General features: G+C 44.8%; 5 non-coding genes across 5 annotated transcripts; all 5 read left to right on the top strand.

Annotated features, from left to right (window-relative positions):
* Positions 1–9687: 9687 nt before the first annotated feature.
* Positions 9688–9759, top strand: trnac-gca (transfer RNA cysteine (anticodon GCA)). The gene has a single exon. It is a non-coding gene; the product is annotated as a tRNA-Cys (tRNA).
* A 205-nt stretch (positions 9760–9964) lies between these two features.
* Positions 9965–10036, top strand: trnac-gca (transfer RNA cysteine (anticodon GCA)). Its single transcript has one exon. It is a non-coding gene; the product is annotated as a tRNA-Cys (tRNA).
* Positions 10037–10241: 205 nt separating this feature from the next.
* On the top strand, positions 10242–10313 carry trnac-gca (transfer RNA cysteine (anticodon GCA)). The gene has a single exon. It is a non-coding gene; the product is annotated as a tRNA-Cys (tRNA).
* A 205-nt stretch (positions 10314–10518) lies between these two features.
* On the top strand, positions 10519–10590 carry trnac-gca (transfer RNA cysteine (anticodon GCA)). The gene has a single exon. It is a non-coding gene; the product is annotated as a tRNA-Cys (tRNA).
* A 209-nt stretch (positions 10591–10799) lies between these two features.
* Positions 10800–10871, top strand: trnac-gca (transfer RNA cysteine (anticodon GCA)). Its single transcript has one exon. It is a non-coding gene; the product is annotated as a tRNA-Cys (tRNA).
* The last annotated feature ends 1311 nt before the right edge of the window (positions 10872–12182 follow it).

The following is a 12182-nucleotide window of genomic DNA, read 5'->3' as shown; positions in this document are numbered from 1 at the left end:
AATAACCTCTTTAGCACAATAAAAACAAGGCATTTGTCTGAAGATCAACTAATTGGTGGAGAGCCCACCCCCCTTTCATTATCGGGCCTTATTAATGACCTGTCACGGGCCATATCTCTCTAATCCGATTGGCCGAGGTCCGACAAATCACTTCTGCCACCAAGGCAGAGCCCTCCATTAAATTAAGCCCCCTCTTGTTGCCACGTTGTCATGGAGATACATTGCCTGCTAATTGCATTTGGTAGCAATCGGAAGCGTGATGGATAAGACTTGTTCTCAGGCATGAGACAGCTGGCTGCAGCACAGCCTTCACAGCAAGAGCCACAGCAACTCCACCTGGAGCCTCGAAGAGCATCTCCATCCACACTGCTCCCCTGACCTCTGACCTTGGGTGTGATGCACCTTCTTACAATCAAGCATGACTCAGACTTACCAGGGGAGAGCTGAGCCAGCCCCGGAGCCCTGCTGCATTCAGCAATGCTCCCATTTGTACTTATTCATGCAGATACACAAGTACAATGTTTTATTGTCTCTGTTATTTATTGAGTGTGGCTTTAGGGCATTGTGTGCGTGTGTGTCTTTACCGCACTTTTATTTTTAAAACGGTCCTTAAGGGACACCTCTCACGGTTAAAAGAGGTGGATTTGCAGCTTCCGTTAAAACAAAATATTTAAAGGAAAATAAATGAGAACCTACCTTTAAAAAAACGGCAGCTCAGGATTAATCATTCATTTCACAGCAAACAACTGACTGATTGGGGCTCCTATCATACGGAAAGGAACCGTGGTGAAGACACTTTTTTTAGCAACAGATGTTGCTATTATTTCATTCTGCCCTATTCAGCAATCAGTAAGTCACCGAACAGAACCCGATAAAAACACCAATATCCCCAGGCCAGGAGCACCGTTTCCTGCTACAGGATGTGTCCAACATGAAAATCTAACAGCAGATAATTTAGGGAAATCTTTCTGAAGCCCAAAACGGCATCCGGACTTTCGTTTCTTCCCTCCACTCCTGCCTCTCGGTCTCCGGCTGCTTCTTTCCGGCGGCGTTTCCGTAGCTCTAATGACAAGAAAATTTCCTGAATTGTTCCTCCTCTGTCACACTCTGCAGCCGACTCACATAGCTCCCCTGAGGGCTGGTTATGTTTTTTTTATGCCAAAACAACAAGACTGCTTAGCAGGCAGCAAAATGCCTTCGTTCTCCTTCTGCCAAAAAAGAAAAGCATTGCTGCTCCTCACCTAACTAGTGAATTCCTGTTTTGTTCTGCGGAGTAATAGCCCACATTTTAACTGGCTTTCCAGATGTGTAGGGCATTTTCACTGGAGATCAATGCAGCGAGTGGAAATAAAGAAACGCTGTTCTCTTTAAAGCTGAGGAGCCACATTAATGCTCTTGATCCACTACCAGACTAATGTCCTGTTGCTTCTGTCCGCCCAGGTGTTGAAACCACCAGGTTGCAGCTTTGCCTGGGAGGTAAACCTGAGATAGAACAGCTTCACAGCTTTACGTAAACATCTTAATTTAGCCACACAGTACAGAGCATCTTAAGAATATGATAGGATTATCCTCACCAAGGAGAAATTGAAATTACAGAATTTAACATGCCTAAAATAATGACAGCTACCTCAATCATACATAAATATATTTACTGCTATCATTGTATTATCAGTGCAATTATATTGAAGCAGGGACTCTCAGTAATGGATCTAGCTGACGTCTCTCATTGCTCCTGTGCTGTTTTTGACATATTTCTTACCGAAATGCTACAAGTGCCCAGCAAAAACTCCCAGCTGGAGCAGAACTAAATCCCTGGATGGAAGCTGAGGTGCTTTTCCCCCACGGAGTCTGATCCAGGGCAAAGACCACCCTGACTTCAGCTGTCAAGCCCCTGCGCGCTGATGATGATGCACCACATCCTCGCTCAGCTGCAGATCTCCAGGAACTCTGCCGCATTTTTACTGAGACACACCAGAAAACCGGACTGGTAACTGTGGTGTAACAATCTGGTAACTGTGGTCCTCCGTCCATTAAGCTCCCAATGAGATCTTTGCATTCCGATCCACGGGACCTCAGAGGTCATCTCCCACAAACACCTGACACTGACAGAGAAGGCCAACATCTCCTCAGATGCTGCCTCCGGCTGCCTGAGCTCACCGGTGTTTGAAGATCATAGCATCAGATCCAGAACCAGGCCAGAGGTCTAGCAGGCAGTTAGGATCTTGATGCTGCCGCAGGAAGCAGAGACACAGACAGCACAAAGAGGACCCCTCAAAGAGTTGGAAAAGCTTCACGAACACTACCACCACCTGCCGTAGACCCTCCCAAGCCGGAGGACAGACAAACCAACATCAGTGTCCTTTTTGCAAGTCAACACAATGGGCATTGAGGCCAAGAGCATCTGACATCAGCTTCAATGAAAAATAAGCTAAATATTAAAATAATATCTGCAGTGATACACCTAACTATTTAATTCTTCTCCTGGAGAGCCTCAATGATTCAGCAACGCTTCACAGGTGTCCTGTCTGCCATGCTCACTTTAAGTGCTGCCAATTAAATTTCCATCAAATCAGAAGATAAAAATAGTTTATGATGATCCAATATTTGGAAGACCAAGTGCTTTTTAGTGCATATTATTTCATTGCGTGGAATATGCAGAACACAATTTAGCATAAATACGCACCGTTTCAAAGCAAAACCAATCCACATCCTCTTTTCTTTAGTCCATTGAGTGAAAATAACCGTCTTACAGTATTGTTTCAGTGCTACTGGATTGGTCTTCAGCCCACTTGGCTGCAACAGCATTCCACACTTTGAACACAGAGCTCAGAGCTCCTATCTCCAGGTTTTTTGAATTAAACACTAAAACACAACAAAGCAAATAATCCCTGGTGGAAAATGAGAGTTTAGTGGGCAGTGAATGTGTCAGAAATGAAAGGGTGTGATAAAGCATGGAGAATGACCACTTCACTGTGCGCAACATGACACAGACTGAAGAAATATACTGGCTGCAAGATGTTACTTTTAATAAACTGTCAAACAAGAATCGTTAAAAGGAGCATATCTGTTTTGTCCATTAATGTAAAGTAGGGGTTAACACTACGCAGCCAGACTGGGCTCCTGTTCAATCCCTGCTTTTTAATCGTTTTTTTTATTTTACTTCTTGTAACTACCTGTACATCTTCTCAAATGTGAGGTGTTTGTTTTATTGTGTTCACAGATGAAGTTCACATTCATGAGTTCATCACATGCCCATAAGGCTTTTCCACCAAGCTGCCTTGGACATGTTCAGGTAAAGTTGTTCTTTAAAATATTCCAGGGGGTTGAAATGGGTCAGTTATTACAGAACTAATATTCCATCAACCTTCAAAGACCAATCCCACTACGCATGCTGATGAAAAACTTAACCGATGTGCAGGAACGAACTAAGGATATTTTAGGAATACAGCCCAGTGTGCAATGGACAACACCATACTGCCACATTAAAAACACATTCGTTAAAATTCCGAAACATTCCAAATCATTCTCTGTATTTACATGGGGAGAAAAGAAAGGAAATCCATTGGTGTCCTAAAACAACAGGAATGATCAGAGGAGTAAATTATGGTACAGTGTGGGCCCTATTTTTTTGTTGTTGCTGCTGAAAGATAAAATCCCAGTTAATGTTAATGAAAGCTGACATGCACATTCAAACTGATAAACAAGCCTTCTCCGTCTCACACCTAAGCTATCCGTTTCAAACCAGGAGGGCAGGCACTGGGAGATAAAAATAAAATTTCAAACAGGCAAAGCTTGGCTGAAGTAGACAGCTTGCCTGTCTATTTTACTGGTGGTGTTGTCTATCGTTATAATATATTATGACACACACAGAAGAGAACCACAGCCACATAAAAACTGTTCTGACAGATTAAGGTAAATCGAAGGCCTGGAAGATTAAAAAAAATCATTTCTTTAAGGAGCCAAAAATAAAAACAAGCTAGAAAGCAAAGGCAATTGATGAATCGGGCGAGTTCTGAATTATGTACCCTTTTCAGCACCTTGCTTAAAAGCAGATATACAGCATATGTGCATGTGAGGCCTATTTCTGTGCTCTTTCCAAGATGCAGGTTTTGAAGCAAGGGCACTTACCTGCATCCATTAGGGCAATAATTAGCGTGATTGGCTCGTTAAGAGCCGGGCTGGACTGAAGCCCTCCAGACGTACTGTAGCATGATGGGAACCCTACCGGGCCGTGTAAGACGCCTGGTCTGACACCTGTGGGGACTGGAGAGAGCTGTCATGCCCTCTCCCGAGCCCTGCAAGGCTACCACGAGCGGACCGCCGCCCGCGCGTGGGTTGTGCGGAGTGACCGCCGACGTCAGGGGCTAACGCCGGGCGCGCTCGCGGCCGTCAGAGGACCGAACCCCTCTGCGCGCCACACGCGCCCTCCTCCGCCAGCGACACCCGGGCTGCGCTTTCCAACCCATCTCGTCTTTTTTCCCCATTTTTCCTTTTCAGTGGAGCCTTGGTTTTGCTTTAACAGGGAAGATAGCGCTAGAAATCGTCTTTTAAAAAAAAACAGTTTAAAGCGTAAACGAGAGCAACCGCTGTCGTGCTATTGAAACGGCATTTTAGCCAAAGCACGATGTCATGTATAAAACGCCAAATTACCGTGACAGGCTCCTCACTCCTCTTTAAAAACCTACTCGGAAACAGGACAGCTGTAAGGTGGTCAGGTTGCTCCTGCTCCTGTAGCTCCAGATTGTCAAAACGGTATGTTGTTCGTGAAGTAGCAATATTAATCAAACACTTCCATTTCACATGAACTGATTCATTAAACACAATTCTACTGCCTTATTTTAAAGTGGAATGAAAGTCACCCCACCCTATATATATGTAGAAATAAACGCTTTAATTTTTTAGAGTTAAATAAGGTCAGCGCAACAACCGAACTGAAGAGAATATCAGCTGACATCTAATCACAACTACAAGCAGACTCCTGTAAAAAACAATTTTCGACATATTATAAAACAAAACGGTGTGTTTGAAGCGTGTTCAGCGTTTTATCCGTATGAATGGTGATGATGGGGACAATATTGGAATATCTACTGGAGTTTCCTTTACTCGTTTATGGTTTAGAAAATGACTGGGTTCGTTGCCATGTGTACATTCAGATTTATTGCCTACATATTACATCTTAATTCTTCTGCAAACAAAAAATAATACCGTTTGCCCTATGTAGTACACCATCATTGAGTTGTTTCTCACTTTAGTTAGATTCAAAGGAGAAATGCATTCAAAATGCGACACAATTTCATTAGTTTACAGTCTTGGTTTTATATGTTTGTTTTTTTTTTACCTGGAATTTCCTACCATATCGTAAAAAATAAAAAAACGGTTTATCTTACCTGTGAGCTAGGATTATCAAAAATGTCCATTTGGATCTCCTGTGTAGAAGTAGAAGGCGTCCTGGACATACTACTTTTCTGTACCATTGAATTTTTGTTATTGTATTGTTAATATTCACAGTTTAGTCATTTTTAGCGGGTGGAAATGAACAATTCTGTCTTTTCTCTCCGATATCCTGTTCAGTGTATCCTCCCGACAGCCACGGGCAGCTGTGCGTCGCCTCCTCGCTCGCTCTCCCCGAGCACAGACAATGAGCCCGAGCATCCAGCTGCTGAACCACTCGGTCCCGCCCACCTCCGGCTCTACCCGCCCCTCTCAGCCTACCTCCGCCAATCACGGCTGGACAAGCTGCACACTGCCGCGCAGCGATTGGCTGCCACAACTATCATGGGTGTTAGTAAAGCCACACGGGGGAGAGGGGGCGTGGCTTTCTAGTGTGCCCCTCCCCCGACCTCTCCACCTATGAAGGAGCAAATGTCTCTTCTAAGCAGGTGCCCGGTTAGCTGGGTTCACTGTATTTGGGGAAAAAACTGCTGTTTCAAAAAACATCAATTCGGAAAAAAGAGGGGTACACTCAACAGCTCTCGCAGTCTGTTTTACGACTGTAGTAAGGATTTTGAGGAGGCGCCCGTGTATGGTTATAAAAGAAGGCTACAGCGACTTGTTTTTTTAATTATATGTGCGACTTTTCCAAAGATGCCGCTGACTGGAAGGTTCCGACGATTGAGAATACAGCATCTTGCCTCTCGCTCTCCTGTCTGCCGCCTTTCCTTTTCCTCGTTCTCTGTTGAGTGGGTGGGTGGCGAAAAAAAAAAAGGCAGGCGAAGCTGAGGTTGTGAAAAGACATTTAAAAATAGGTTAAAAAAAAAAACAGCCGAGCTTCGAGGGGTGATAAAATTACCCAAGGAGAAGGATGCTGTCGCCGGAGTTTGTTTCTCAGTCTTGGAGCGTGTTTTACCACAGCCCTCACAGCCCGGCTGCACAGAGAGGAAGTTCAGTTTCTTGTAAGGGAGCAGCCGACGGTCTCTAATAAACCCCCTTTACAGAGGCTGGAACATTTCACACCCCGAGGCGGGTGGGATGATGGCAGTGCCTGGGTCTGTCCGACTTGTAGCTGTTATCGTGTTATGAAGTTACTGATACTTGCTAAAATAACGGGTTTGTCAAGTCCGATGAGAGACGGCCGTCTCCATACTCGTTGCTTTTAATACGAGTTCCGTAACGACCGATGCTTCTCTGGAAAGAGAGGCGACACAGCCGAAGTATAGAAAAACAAGATTCCCCGGTTTTCCTTCTTCCGTTTTATAGATTAAGTCATCGTCCTTTATTTGAACCGCGTATGTGGGAGGTGACGGTCCCGGTAGCCCGGCCGGTGAACTTGACCCTGTCAAACAACTTCAAACTTCCCTTTATTAGGAAAGCAGCGGAGCGCTTTTAGCAACAGACTGCTCCAGCTCCGGTGTTCAAGGGAACGTTTCCGCAGGTCTTTCCTCCCGGCGGCTGTCAGGGTGTATAACGCTGCCGTAGGCTAGGACTGTTAGTGTTAGCCCTTCATTTGCTCGTCTATGGACAGCATGTTTGCTCCATTGTACTTTTTGGACAATCAGTCTGTCTAAACCTATGCACATTTTGCACATATTTTATTTTTACAGTGACTATGATCATCACATTTTGCACACACCTATGTATTTATTTATTTTTTATGTATTTATTTTTTTTATTTTGTTGTCTTTTGTTTTATAACTATTCTGATGTCTGTTTTTGCTTGTCTTGGGCTGGACTGCTGTAACACATCAATTTCCCTACGGGATTAATAAAGTATTATCTATCTAAACAATATACATCCTTATTATTAGTGTTGTCATAGCATGTGACTCTCATTTCCTCCCTTTGTCGGCTGATATTCTGAGAGAAACGTGCACTGGGGGAGTCGCGAGCAGTAATTAGCCCCAAAACTAATGTTCGATTTCAACCCGAATTTGATCATGTTCAGTAGCACATTGGAGATGCTCGGGAACTGGACTGTAACTGGACATTACATGCATCATATCGCAAAAAGACGGTACAATATAGCCTCAGGACAGGAAAACCGTAGAGAAGCATTTCAGCCTGACCTGCAGCCCAGCTTGGTACCCTTTGCACGGCACTGCTCTGTCCGCATCAACAAAACTAAACCCCGCAATGCTTTCACTGCACATACAAAAAGAATCGTTATTTTAAAATAGTCCTGCTCAATTAGTGAGGAACTGGAGAGACCGGCCGGAGTTAAAGGAAAGGCACAAGATTTCTTGTCCCTTGTAAGCTGGAATTTGCTATCAAGTGTGAGTTCCTTAGCAACTGCCTCGCTAGATTCAGGGCTGCCTTCGTTTGCTGACAGTATCAAAACTGGAGGTTTTTATATCCTGGACATAAATCCCTCCCTCCGCCAACGATTTCACCGCCTTCCCTCGGCAGTTGTGTAAGATGCACACCAAACGGCAGACGAGAGCCACACGTACTCATGTAGCCTGTGCCTGCTTTGCGATATTCCACGCTCATTCCACCCCCCCACACACACTTTTCACTCCTGGCAGCTGACGTCGCTCCCTGTGGCCTGTGGGTTTCAAGAGCTCAGAGGCTGGACGTCGTCGCCCGGTGCGCTGAGCGCTGGACTGTGCTGTACCGACGGGCCCGGCACGCACACACACACACACGCCCTCCCCGCACCGTTAGCTCGCTGTCACCATAGCAACGCAACCTGCAGAGGCGAGCCAGCCGAGCCAGCCGAGCCCCGCAGCGAGCGTGCGCGCCGCTGCCGCTACAGGAGTTCGCTCGCTCGCTCGCACGCTCTGCGCGCTCTGGCAGGCATGCTCCGCTTGACCCCGCCCGCTCCCCGAACAAAAACGTGCAACTCAACGCACTCATCTCCAATAAAGACCAAGTGGTCAGATACAGAAGCTGGCCGGTGGGGGCCCGAGGGATGAAGGGAGGGGCTGCATGAGTTTGGGGTAAACGGAAACACCATCAATAGCTTCCCCCGGGTGCAAGCGAGCGCCTTACTCCTGTCCTGGAGTCCTTGCACTGGCTTCCTGTCAGGCTTGGGCTGGCACCTCAGTTCGCGTCTGAGTTGTGATCTCACACTCCCCTCCACCTGCGTTCGGCCGACTCTGCTCTCCTGTTTGTCCCCCAAGCCCGTCTGCACTCTGTGGGTGACAGGAGGCTCTCCAGTTATGCCCTCTGTCTACCCATTATTCTGTCTACCTAACTATATCCTCAGCTCTTTCAAATCCAGACTCAAATCCTTCTTCTTTAGAAGAATCTTTACCTAACTGGATTTGTGCAATTCCGATGTCTCCCCTCATTGTGTGCTTTTTTACTTACTGTAAAGCGATTTGAGAAGCCACTTTTAAAGGCATTATCTAAAATAAATTATTATTATTATTATTATTATTATTATAACCCCTGCAGCTCTTGCAGCTGTGGGTGTGGGGCTCCGGACCTCGATCTTGAAGGACCCACATGCTTCACAAGACCACTGGGAGGTACCGACACGGTGCCGGTTCCGTTTAGGAAAAGACTAACATGTCAAAGGTTACCGAGAGGAATTCGACGCATCTGGAATTGGTATCTAACTGATCCAAGGATCGAATCCAGTTGTTTCTTGAAATGATAATAATAGTCAACTTCACTGTTTATAGCGGCTTTAGAAGTAGCTTCTCAAAGCGCTTTCCAGTTAAAAGAAAAAAGCTCACGAGGAAACGAGAGAACAGAATGAGCACAGTCGAAAACAAGGGTTTAGCATGCAGTAGAGGATGAAAGGGCAGACGCCGGCACTAATTGAATAATTGAACTTCTTAAGAAGAAGGATTTGAAAGCGCTCGGGGAAGGTGATTCTCTGCTATCCTCGAGGACTGAGTCCCGGAGTTTTGGGGCGCCGCAGGAGAGATGAACTTCGAAAGATCCCCGAGTATCAGCTTCAGTCACGTGGCTGGGTTACTTTCTCCCATCAGCCTTTGGGTGAAGGGTTTTCTCCATCTTATATCACCTGGCCTCAGTCTTCACCCGCGTCCTCCAGTTCCTAACCTCACAGCTGGATCTGAGCAAGGCGGCAGGGGGGAGTTCAATACCCGCGTCTGGTGCCCTCGTCGTTTACCCTGTTCGGAACTTAAACTCTGTTTTCGGTGCACTAGCTTACTAACTACGTCAGAATCCAGATAACTACCGTACTAATGAAATCACCCCAATCCGGGCATTTGTTAGGCTTATCGAGTTGTGCTGCGAAGAACTACAAACAATTACGTGTGAGCATGACCGAAGCATGGGGGTATAGCTCAGTGGTAGAGCATTTGACTGCAGATCAAGAGGTCCCCGGTTCAAATCCGGGTGCCCCCTCTGTCCTGTTTTTCTATGTACTTCTTTTGGCTCATTCCCCACCTATTAATACCATGTTGACAACCTCAGACCTTGATGAATTATCCTTTTATTACAATGAGGAAGCGTAAATAATTTGATCACACATAAAACACTGCAGTGAGACGAGATACCAGTAGAGGTAAGATCACACTGAGCCAAAGGTGACAAAAAGCTGCCATAATGTGGGGGTATAGCTCAGTGGTAGAGCATTTGACTGCAGATCAAGAGGTCCCCGGTTCAAATCCGGGTGCCCCCTGTGTCCTGTTTTTCTATGTACTTCTTTTGGCTAATTCCCCACCTATTAATACCATGTTGACAACCTCAGACCTTGATGAATTATCCTTTTATTGCAATGAGGAAGTGTAAATAATTTGATCACACATAAAACACTGCAGTGAGACGAGATACCAGTAGAGGTAAGATCACACTGAGCCAAAGGTGACAAAGAGCTGCCATAATGTGGGGGTATAGCTCAGTGGTAGAGCATTTGACTGCAGATCAAGAGGTCCCTGGTTCAAATCCGGGTGCCCCCTGTGTCCTGTTTTTCTATGTACTTCTTTTGGCTAATTCCCCACCTATTAATACCATGTTGACAACCTCAGACCTTGATGAATTATCCTTTTATTGCAATGAGGAAGTGTAAATAATTTGATCACACATAAAACACTGCAGTGAGACGAGATACCTGTACAGGTGAGATCACACTGAGCCAAAGGTGACCAACAGCTGCATTACTGTGGGGGTATAGCTCAGTGGTAGAGCATTTGACTGCAGATCAAGAGGTCCCTGGTTCAAATCTGGGTGCCCCCTGTGTCCTGGTTTTCTTTTTTATGTTTGTCTCTCGTTTCTGACCTGTGAAAACCTTGCTGGCAAACTCAGTTTTTAATGAGTTGTCACTTCATGGTCACGAGGTGCTGCAAATCATATGATCCCACCTAAACCACCGTGCAGGTAGGTAGCGGACACCTGTACAGGTGAATTCACACTGACAGACAGGTGACATAATTGTGGAGGCCTGTGGGGGTATAGCTCAGTGGTAGAGCATTTGACTGCAGATCAAGAGGTCCCCGGTTCAAATCCAGGTGCCCCCTGAACAGTTCTTAGTTTTATTGTTGTCTAGTATCAACTCGCACTTGACAACGCCAATTGTTTCGTGAGTTCCTGCCACGTTTCCAGTCAAGAGTTGTAAATAATATGATTTTGGATACAAATCTAAAAGAGAACAGTACCTTCTTAGATGAGACAGAGACCCAAAAAGACGCCGTCTGTTCAGTAGCAGAACATTTTCTTGCCAAGTTTATTTCGTTTGTCTGTTATAATTAATAATAATTATTGCTTACACTTATGGACACTCCACTCAAAGCGCTTTACACAGGTAATGGGGATCCCCTCCACCACCACCAATGTGCAGCATCCACCTGTTGATACCTATGTTTAAATATCTTTTTAACAACCTCGGATTTTTCATGCTCTCTGGTTATTTATTTTGGTCAAGTTCTGCAAATCGGATCACATTGACCCAAAAGAGACAACCAGGCATATCCACAGAGGGTTATATCTCAATAGCTTACTTTCGAGAAACGCAAATACTTCACTCCAGGGTAAAAGACACAACAAGGGACGGGTGTGTAGATTGTGTAGCTCATTAATAAACCATTTGACTATAGATATAAACGTTTTCTCTCAAGTCAAAAGTCTCCATTTTAAAATGCCCGTTGACATTTTGAACAACACAACCACATCACGCAAAACCAAAAACCTTCCTAATGCAAACTTACTTCTATAATATTTTTTCACTTTTCCAGCTTTTTAGTTGGTGTAAATATTTCCTCTTTGTTAATTTATGTGTGTATTTAATCTCTACACATTTTCGCGGGATGGTATTTTATAGATTAAAAACAGTTCAGCGTTTTTATACTTCAGCTGTGGCTTAGGCAACGTAGCCTATAGAATTAAAAATCAGTCGCTTGGTTTCTTTCTCTTTTGAATTACTGTGGCTCATTCTGGGTTGATTATGTGCGGAGTTACATTCAACGAGGAATCCTCCAATAAAGAAATTTGTTCAATTACTGAAATACTCGTTAATACAGTTTCAAATGAACGTTTGCGACTCAACCTCGCCCTCTAGCGTCAAGTGAGAAGTTTTCACATCTGGTTTCTTTATCCCGGCGTGCACCAGCGGAAGTTGAGGCTATGTGGAATGTACCATTATCATATAGGAGTGGGAGATTTTGCGTTCGATAAGTGAAAAATGTCCTAAGAAAATCGAAAATACAGGTGGCATGAAGCGAAAACTTAGAATAAAATATTAGATAAAAATAACATATTTTATATTTATTTAAGTATTTAATCTGAGAGAGTGGCTGCTCTTCTACCATAGATGGGATCTCCCTGCCCTGATA

Source organism: Atractosteus spatula, chromosome 26, assembly GCF_055471065.1.
Source record: "Atractosteus spatula isolate fAtrSpa1 chromosome 26, fAtrSpa1.hap1, whole genome shotgun sequence".
In the NCBI taxonomy this organism is placed as follows: Eukaryota; Metazoa; Chordata; class Actinopteri; order Semionotiformes; family Lepisosteidae; genus Atractosteus; species Atractosteus spatula.
This window is presented reverse-complemented; position numbering and strand designations above follow the sequence as displayed.